Below are 10,743 nucleotides of genomic sequence, written 5' to 3' on the forward strand. Positions count from 1 at the left end.
AATTTTGTGTACTCCCCTTCTCTTAGTTGGACCCGTCTTTCTTTGAGGAAAGACCAATCCTTTATCGCTTCAAAATGGTGCTAATGCTCCTCGATTCAGAAACAATGTCCATCAAACTCAATCTCCACTTGTGGGGCCACACTGGATCCCTCCCCTACGGTGGCCTTCCTAACCCTTTTAGCAGGAAGCTTCTTTGGATCCATCGCCTACAAAGACACATCCAACTAAAATTTAGCATGAAAATTATTTTGCATGAAATACCTAACCATACTATTTTAGTTATCCCAAGTATAGCAACCAAGCAGTCAACCAATTTTTGTGTGGTCTTTATTAATTGTAGATGTTGCCATACAACTAATAAAGATCACCACTCAGTGTCTATTATTTTGAAGGAAAGAATTTTGACATTCTACAGCAATTTATGTGCAATGTACCCACCTTGGTGCGACAACTTTAACTAAACAAATAGGCCAATTCAATTCAAACAACTTTAAGCATTCATATGACTTATGTAATTGCATCTAAAACAATGTCCAAAACTTTAAGCTTAGTTCATACCCTCGGCATTTAATTTAACAACCTAAGTTGATCATGCACCTAAAAGTAATGGCTGAACATGTGTAAAGATCATTACCCATTCAAGATTCAAAATCACAAAGAATAGTCATTGTGGCATTTCATCAAACAGTTGGTGTGCGCATGTTAAAACATGTATAAATAAGGGATAAGGAGCAATATGACATGCAAATTCATAAAAGAATCAAGGATAGGACTAGAGCCATCTATTACAACTACCAATCCAAGCATTTTGGTCATGGGTTTGCACATTACTCATCTCACAAATATGGCAAAGAAAACAACAAACAAAGCACCAAACATGACAAGGAAAAGGAAAAATTAGATGGAGATGGCACTTACTTGGTGGGATGAAAGGAATGCAAGAATAAATGACACAAAGGTGCAGAAAAAGATTGAAGATGTTTGATGTGTCATTATTTTCTCCAATTTCTTACTCCTTTCTGTCACCATTTTAATTAGTGATTAGCCTTAATTGTCAAATTAATTATGCAGTTTTATCATTTGGGCCTACTTGACTAATTCTGTGTTTTAATTTAATTTCAGAAGAATTATAAGATATTGGGCTTGGATCCGGAATTGGGCTGAATCGGCTTGGACTTGAAGAGAGCAGACAATTTTATTTGTCGTCCAGTTTTATTTTATTTCATTTTTGGCTGCATTTTTGTAATTGGGCCACTAGACCTTATTGGGCCCAAAAATCATATTTGTAAGCTTTGGGGCCTAGTGACCTTTAGTGAGCCCAACTGCTAGGGTTTTAGGTGTAGGCCGGTTACTGTTCACGTAGAGAGATACTATAGGGTTTCATTTTCAGTATTTTTTTCGTGTTACTGTTCACGCGCATGGTATTGTCCACGTAGCAACTCCATTTTTGTTTTCTGCTTCAAATTCCAGTTTTGTTTTCATTTCTGTCTTCTAATTTCAATTCATTTTCTGCCTTTGATTTCCTATTCGTTTCTGCATTTTGTTTCCAATTGCAATTTCATTTTTGGTTTCTATTTATAGATTCATTTTTGTTCCTGTGTTGCAATTAGTTTCTAGATGCTGTATTTCATTTTTGTTTCCAGTTTCGTTCTGGTTAGTTGGGTTCCATTTCATATTGTTGTTGTTTGTTTTTGTTCTGTTTGTATTTCTAGTTTTGTTTTTGTTTCTGTTGTTAATGGAAGGCTGAATCTCTAGTGTTGTTTTCTCTTGAGGATTAAGCATAGCTCTCTTTGAGGTTTTGTTATTAATATTAAATTCTGATTAGTTTTTCTCTTGAGGATTAATGCTTGATTAACTGTCTCTGTGCTTAATTAACGTTCATGCTTAATGGACATGTGAGAGGAATTAATTGGTGTATGTGTTGCTTAATCACATGATGACAGCCTTGTGTTAATTTTTGCTAAGTGGTTGAACTGATTAGGGATAAATTCTCATAACCTAGGATAAGAGACTTGCTTTTGAATCAAGGGGAAACAACATGTTTTAGTTTTGTTATTTTTTTTAATTCAAGTTTTCTTTTGAATCAAGGGGAAACAACATGTTTTGATTCGGGTACGGCTCCGATCAAATTTGGCGCCGTTGCTGGGGAGTAGTGGTACAAAGGTTCATAAGTATGTTTTTGTGCCTTTGTGTTTGTTTCTGTGTGTTCTTATAAAATATGTGTTATGTGATTAATTTGCAGTGTTTAGTTGTTTTGTGTGTAGTTCTGTTGTTTAGTGTTGTTTGCGTGTGTTTCAGGTGTGTAGTGTTGTGTTTTTTTTTTCAATCTTGCCCCTGTTCAGAGGTGAAAAGTGCTATGAATAGTGCTATGAACAGTGTCGGATTTTTCTAATTAATTGGCGATTTTTGTTTTGATAGCTAGAGATGTTATTTTTGGCTGATTTTTTGTTTGGTAGTTTCTTTTGATCCATATTTTGTGTGAAAAATACCAGAAGCACTTGGTGTGGCTGAATTTGAGAGATACAAAAAATTTGGGAACTTATTTTTAGCAAAACACAAAACGGCCATAACTTTTGCTCCGGTTATCAGAATGACTATTATTATATATGAATTTGGGGTAGAAAAAATTTCCCATGCAGCCCCAACCCGCTAGCGTCGGTTGCGGTTTCTCAGCGCTTAAAAAATCAGCTGTTTACTAAGTTTTTTTTTTTACTTTTTTAACTATTATTATCCTATTTTTCTAAATTTTTCTTAGGAAGTTTTCATAGTTAGACTTTGAATTTTTGTCTGAAAATTTTTGTGCTATCTATTCAGGATTTTAGGGTGTTGCTCACAAATTTTCAGCTCATTTCAATATCGTTAGAGTATAGTTGTAGTTTTACCCCTTTTTACCCCTGGTGCTTGTTTGAGAAATACATGATTTGCTGCATATAGTGCATGACTAGGGGCAATCCAGGTGATTTGCAACCCTTTGATCCTGAAATAGATAGAACCTTTCATAGATTAGTTAGGCATAGTGTGCATCCTGATCATTTTGAGCATTATGAGCATTCCATGCATTCTGAGCATTTTGTTGCTGGTGATTCTGAACATTCTGATTTTGAGCATTCGGCTGCTAATTTTCATATTGAGAACATGGCTCAAACTCTACCTCGTGAGAGGACTCTTAGGGAGATGGCTGCACCTGACTTCACTTATGAAAGCTTGTGCATTCAATATCCTGATGAGGATGTTCCATATGTTCTCAAGACTGGACTAATACATTTGCTGCCCAAGTTTCATGGTCTTGTAGGTGAAGATCCTCATAAGCATCTTAAGGAGTTTGATATTGTTTGTTCCACCATGAAGTCCCCTGATGTCCAGGAACATCATATCTTTCTAAAGGCTTTTCCTCATTCTCTGGAGGGAGTGGCAAAATATTGGTTGTACTACCTTGCTCCCAGGTCCATTACCAGCTAAGATGACCTTAAGAGGGTGTTCTTGGAGAAATTCTTCCCTACATCTAGGACCACTGCCATCAGAAAAGACATTTCAGGCATCAGGCAACTTAGTGGAGAGAGCTTGTATGAGTATTGGGAAAGATTCAAGAAATTATGTGCAAGCTGTCCTCACCGCCATATTTCTGAGCAACTCCTTTTGCAATATTTCTTTGAGGGACTTAGCAACATGGAGAGGAGTATGATTGATGCTGTCAGTGGTGGAGCTCTTGGTGATATGACTCCATTTTAGGCTAGGAATTTGATTGAGAAGATGACTTCCAACTCCTAACAATTCAGTGCAAGAAATGATGCTATTGTCCTTAAAGGAGTCCATGATGTGGCCACAGATTCATCTTCATTTGCTGAAAATAAGAAGCTTGAGGGAAAACTTGATGCCTTGGTCAACCTAGTAACTCAGCTTGCCATAAATCAGAAATCTGCATCTGCACCTGTTACTGTTGCAAGAGTCTGTGGTCTATGTTCTTCTGCTGATCACCGTACAGATCTATGTCCTTCTTTGTAGCAATTTGGAGTCAATGAGAAACCTGAAGCCTATGCTGCAAACATTTATAATAGACCCCCTTAGCAGCAAAACCAACAACAGTAGAATAATAATGATCTTTCAAGCAATAGATGTGTCATACCCTAATTTCGTCCGAGGACTATTGCTTGATGGCATGCAACCTTTGATTGGCCGCTTCGAGATACTTGGCACCCTTTGTTGCACAATATGTGAAGTCCCGAGACGCGCCGGAAATCAAAAGGAAGCGGGGTTACGCAATCTGTGAAATTCCGTAATGTGACGAAAACCAAAAGGAAGTATTGTTACGCAATCCGTGAGTTTCCTTAACTTTTTCGAAAGCTAAAAAAGAGTAAATACATGATCCGTAAGGTTCCGTAACCTTATGAAAAGAAAATAAGTGTCATTACGAAATTCATAAGGTTTTGTAACGTTACGGAAAAAGAATCACAAAAAAAAGTAAAGGGGTGTATTTAGTAAAAAAAGGGGGTGTAAATAGCAACCAGGCCCACTTGGGCCTTCCAGATTCTTCCTCCAGAAGGCGGTTGCTTATGGAGGAAGCAACCTGGCTCGCCTGGGCGAGCTGGGTGGCAAGCTCCTCCCCTATTTTGCTATAAATAGGGGGAGGAGTGAAGAGGAAAGGGGTTCAGCCTTCTTGGCACTTCGTATTCACCTGAAATTGTTGAGGAAAATTGTTTTCGTGAAGAAAATCCGAGCCGAGGCGCTTCCGTAATGTTTCCGTGAGTAATTACGCGAAGATTTTCAACCGTTCTTCGGCATTCATCGTTCGTTCTTCATCGCTCGTCGATCTTCAACCGGTAAGTACCCCAAATCGAGCTTTTTCAATTCATTCTATGTACCCGTGGTGGTCCCCATTTGTTTCGTGTACTTTTATTCTCGTTTCATTTACTTTCCGTACCCCCTTTTGACGTGCTTCAGTCATTTATTTAAGTTATTTCTCGCCTAATCAAGAATTAAAATAAATTTCCACTGATCATTTGATTTGTAATATCCGTTAATTTCTGTTAAAATGAAATCCGACCGTTCGGTCGTGCCGTAACCACGTTGGAAATCAAAAAAGAGGTAAAATAATAAAATAATAATAAAAAAATACCTTTTAGTAAAATAAAGCGGAAAAATCAATCGGACGTTTTCTCTTTGGGATTTCTCATTCTTAATTGAATTGACTAATAACTAAAGTGAAACTAAGGCTAAAATCAACCCGCAAAGTCAAGCTCGTCCACAAAAAAGTCACTAAAAAAGGATTTGAAAAGTTCAATATCTCAGTTTTTATTACCAAGTAAATGGATCATTTTTAAGGTCCAACGCCTTAAAATGATCACCTTCCAAGTAAAAAGAATCGCTTGATTCACCCTTAAAAAAGAACTACGTAGTTTTGATTTCCTCTTCGATGGAGGATACGTAGGAGCAAGAGCCCCGTTTTTGTCGACCTCAAAAATAAAAAGAAATAAAAGTTAAGGTAACACAATTTCCACAATTCTAAAAAATAAGGTTGTTGTCCTTTGAGACAAACGCGAGAGGTGCTAATACCTTCCTCAAACGTAAATACAACTCCCGAACTTGGAACATTCTTTATGACCGGTTTCCTTCGGTTTTTCCGACGTTTTCCACAAATAAACATTGGTGGCGACTCCGCACATCTTTCCTCCTTTGGAAAGCGCACCCGTGAGCCTCGCCTCACTCGCCCGCAAAAGGGAATGTTGCGACAGTTGGTGACTCCACTGGGGACAATTTTTTGTGAGTTAGGCCTATTTTAAGGAAGTGTGGAATTGTGAAACTTTGTGTGTGCATTTGTTGAACTGTGTAAAATGTAAATAACTGTTGTCTATTTCACATTTTTTACACTGCATTCTAAGCACCCACGGGTTTGAGTAAAAAAAGGGGGCCCTATACCCGGGTTCATGGGAATCTAAGGAGTGAAGGTGAATCTATGATCATGCTAGGTCTCTGACTTGCTTGATAATAGTGAAACCTCATCTAGAGCTTTCTCTCTTTATAATATGTTGTCGCTGGTATTCCATACCGCCATAATATTATTGACTTGAGTGATGATACCTCTAGAAAACAGCCGTGTGAGTTATGAATCGTTGAGAGTAGTTATTAGAGACCCCTAGACATCATCCCATAGGTTCCCAAATAGGGGCATAGAGCAAACACGCTCCGTGCCATTTGTTCTCATGCATTTTTCTGCGGATAGCACGTAAATTATAGTTTTGCTAGTGATATTTTGTTTCTCTAGAGTAATACGTCACTTTTTAATACGCACGTTGAGGCGCCATAATGCCTAAAACGTAGTATTAAAAAGATGGATCTTTTTGGTCTCGTATATGTAAATTACCCCCTTGTTTTGTTTTCTTTCCGTTTTCATGCATGCACATTGCATCATTCATATCGGAGTCTTGATCCACCCCTTTTTTAGGTAAATGATGGGGACAAATCAAAACGGAAAGAGATTTTATCAAGTCAAGATTAAGGGTCTTGATGTCACCAGCCTTAAGGAGTTGGGACGGTTGATGGGACCCCTCCAAAGGCAAGCCTTCCGCAAAGTGTACGGAAAGATTTTGGATTTAACCGCAGCGGAGGTATTTACGGAAGCTGTTGTATCCCTCGCCCAATACTATGACCAGCCGTTGAGATGCTTCACATTTGGGGACTTCCAAATGGTACCGACCATTGAAGAATTTGAGGAGATATTAGGATGCCCTCTTGGGGGAAGAAAACCGTATCTTTTCTCCGGGTTTCTTCCCTCCTTGAGTAAGATTGCAGCTATGGTCGGAGATTCGGCAAGAGAGTTGGATCGCATGAAGCAAACTCGAAATGGCATAGTGGGCCTACCGCGGAAATACTTGGAAGGCAAGGCAAGGGATATGGCAAGTCAAGAAAAGCGGGTCCCGTTTGCAGATATACTAGCTTTGCTGATCTTTGGGGTTGTCCTCTTTCCGAACGTGGACGGTTTGGTGGACCTAGCCGCAATTGATGCTTTCCTTGCATATCACCATAGCAAGGAGAGCCCAGTGGTGGCTATCTTGGCGGACCTATTTGATACATTTGACCGAAGGTGCGAGAAGAATAGCGCACGGATCGTCTGCTGCTTACCCGCTCTCTGTGTGTGGTTGGTTTTGCACCTATTCCAACAAGACATAAGACACCCGTGTCCGCTTCAAAGTTATCGCTCGTGCGTCGAGAAGAGAAGAGTCGATTGGGACCAACACTTGGCTGGGATAGGAGGCAACACAATCAATTGGTTTCCTCGATGGAAGGAAGGAAATGAGGGAGTTCTTTTCTCATGTGGGGACTACCCTAACGTTCCATTGATAGGGACCAGGGGTTGTATTAACTATAATCCCGCACTTGCCATCAGACAGATAGGGTACCCCATGAGCGGAGCGCCAACGGAAGAGAGCCTCTCGCCTTTCCTTGTGAGAGATTTCGGCGCGCAAAGTCTCAAGGTTGTACAAAGAGTCCACAAGGCGTGGAGAAGTCCGTTGAGGAAGGATAAAGAACTTAGGGGCATCCGTAATGGCATCATCGGTGGTTATCACGAATGGCTAAGAGTTCATACGTGAGGGTTAGATTGGCTCTCCAAGTTAAAAGTTATCAATGAGGAGAACTTCGAAGCTCCGGAAGAAGATGAAGAAGTCCAAGATCTAAAATTAGAGCTAGGGAAGGCAAGACTCGCTAAAGAAAAGTTCAAGTCAGCCGCTACAAACATCCGGAAAGAGTGCACCGAGTTACGAGAGGAAAACGCGGCCACTGCAAGAGCCCTTGAACAAGAAACCAAAAGGGCCCGTAAGGAGGAACATGGCTGAGATAAATTCCGAGGAGCTTTGTGGGGCAGCAACAATGAGCTCAAGCTTCGGAGAGAGGAAAGAGACCAGTCACGGGTACATGGCATGATCTTAAAGGAAGAATTGGCTGCTTGCTCAAGATCCAAGAGGAGTTTGGCTCAACACTTGGAAGCCACGGAGCAAAGCATGCTAGCTATCATAGGGCAGTACAAGGAAGAGTTAAACCAGTCGTTGACCCATGAACAAAAGCTAGTAGAGGATTTCGCACAAGCGTACACCGAAAAGGAAGCAAGAGGGAGGGTGATTGATGCATTGCATCAAGAAGCGACCATGTGGATGGATAGGTTCGCCTTGACCTTGAATGGAAGTCAAGACCTCCCGCGGCTACTAGCCAAAGTAAAGGCCATCGCCGAAGTGTGTTCAGCCCCTGAGGAAATTCACGGGCTAATCAATTACTGTCAACACATGATAGATTTGATGGCCCATATAATTAGAAACCGTTAGGTTCTGTTGTAACACTTTTTTATGATCTTGGCTAGATAAAAGCTTTGTTTTTTTTTTATAAAACGAGAAGTTCTGAACTCATCACGTTATCTAAAAAGGGCCTTGAGGTGGATCCAAGTGCTCCGATTATTCATTAGCATATTCATGTTTTGGTGGCATACTCACCGTTGTTTGTTTCTTTTGGGAACTCACCATAACTAAGAAAGCACAAAGGCACCCCTATAACACTCGATCCAGAAAAATGGATAATGAAGAGGGCGTGCAAGAACAGATGAAGGCCGACCTATCGGCCTTAAAAGATCAAATGGCTTTTATCACGGAGGCCATGCTAAAACTTCAGAAAACTATAGAAGATAATGCCACGGCGGCCGCCTCCAATACAGCTAGGGAAGCGAACCGGTGCTACAGCCCGCAATAAACTTGGGCTGAGATAGAAACACGACGGTGTTAGGTCAGAGGTATAGTCCTCAAGCCTACCCTTATGGTTTGCCTCCGGACTTCACCCCCCGTACCGCTCCGGAAGATCTGAGGCAAGCCCCTACCTTCGAGGGCAACTCCCTCCTTATGTTGACTATCCCCTGCAAGAAGACGATGAAAGAGATGCCCATCCAGGCCCTCTACTTCCCCTCAATGATCCGACCCCCCATGAATTGCCCCAACCAAACATAGTCCGCCATGTCCCATCTTCACCCACACCTATTAAAGAATCTGTTCCCTTTGCAAAAGATAAGGGAAAGATTGATTTACTTGAAGAGAGGCTGAGAGCGGTAGAAGGCCTCGGCAACTATTCATTCTCGGATTTAGCATATCTGTGTCTGGTACCTGACATCGTCATCCCTCCCAAGTTCAAAGTACCAGATTTTGATAAATACAAAGGGTCGACATGTCCAAAAGGTCATCTTCGGATGTATTGCCGAAAGATGGGGGCATATTCTGCGGACGAAAAGCTGTTAGTGCATTTCTTTCAAGACAACTTAGCCCGAGCTGCAGTGGCATGGTATACCAATCTAGAAGCTTCTCAGATCCGGTCATGGAAAGACTTGGCAACTGTCTTCATTAGGCAGTACCAATACAACACGGATATGGCTCCTGATCGGAACCAGCTTCAGTGTATGACCAAGCAAGAACATGAGTCCATTAAAAAATATGCCCAAAGGTGGAGAGATCTCGCAGCCCAAGTCGTCCCGCCCATGACCGAGAGGGAGATGATCACAATTATGGTAGATACGTTGCCTACGTTCTACTATGAAAAGCTAATAGGATACACGCCAACTAACTTTGCGGACCTCGTCTTCGCCGGAGAAAGAATCGAGACCGGGCTGAGAAAAGGCAAGTTTGAATATGTCTCCAACATGGCCCCCAACAACAACAGAAGATCCCCAGTGATGGGCGCGAGGAAAAAGGAAGGAGATACCCACGCGGTCACCACCGCCCCAACATGGATGAAAGCACCCCAAAATATCCAAAACTCATACCAGCCCAACCCCCCAAACTTTTCAATCCAAGCCGGGAGCTCCCTTCCAACTCAAGTGAAAGGACCACCCGCAACAGAAAGAACGCCTGCCCAACACATAGCTCCAGCCACACCTCGGCCAGCCAATAATACATCTCCTGGCGCGAGCTATATTAATGCACGGCGCACCCCCCGAGAGATGATTTCTCTCCTATTCCCATGGCATACTCCGAGTTGTGGCCTTCATTACTGGAAAATCATTTGGTGGTGGCCATACCCGGGAAGGTCTTCCAGCCACCATACCCTAAGTGGTACAACTTGGTTGCCAAGTGTCCATACCATAGTGGAGCCCCCGGACACAACATTGACTCATGTCTGTCGTTCAAATATAAGGTGCAACACCTAATTAATGCCGACTGGCTATCATTCCAAGAGGAGGGCCCCAACGTCAAAACCAACCCACTAGCCAGTCATGGAGGGGGTAGCGTAACGCCATTGAAGAGCAAGGGACGTCGGGGGCAAAGAGGTTAGAAGATGTGGCTACATCTAGACGCTTCATCTACCAGTCGCTACAAGCGGCATGCATGGTCTCCCGTGGCGGAGACGAAAGGGACGAATGTTTGTTTTACCTCAAGGAGTCACACGACATGGAAACCTGTCCCGCGGTGGAAGAATTGCTTCAGTGGCTCATGGACTGGGGGCAGCTCGAAGTGTCCAAAGGAGGGAGGGAAGAACCAAAGATTTGCATGCAGTCGGAAGAAAAGAAGGTTCCCCCAACCCCCAAAGCCCTAGTAATATGTTTCACTAGGAAAGGGACCGGCTCCATGCCCATATACCCCCGGACAGTGCCCAAGCCGACGTTGTTTCCATATCAAAGCAATAAGGTCATTCCGTGGAAGTATACCCCTCCCGCTTTTGGAGAAAGAGTTGCAACCGAAGTTGACTCCTTGTCAGCCAAGGTGACCAACATCACCGGCC

At 42.2% G+C, this 10,743-nt stretch overlaps 1 non-coding gene across 1 annotated transcript; it reads right to left on the bottom strand.

Annotated features, from left to right (window-relative positions):
- Positions 1 to 3,513: 3,513 nt before the first annotated feature.
- LOC113000271 (small nucleolar RNA R71) lies at positions 3,514 to 3,623 on the bottom strand. The gene has a single exon (XR_003265562.1). It is a non-coding gene; the product is annotated as a small nucleolar RNA R71 (small nucleolar RNA).
- Positions 3,624 to 10,743: the final 7,120 nt, after the last annotated feature.

The sequence above is a fragment of the Glycine max genome, chromosome 18, assembly GCF_000004515.6.
Source record: "Glycine max cultivar Williams 82 chromosome 18, Glycine_max_v4.0, whole genome shotgun sequence".
In the NCBI taxonomy this organism is placed as follows: domain Eukaryota; kingdom Viridiplantae; phylum Streptophyta; class Magnoliopsida; order Fabales; family Fabaceae; genus Glycine; species Glycine max.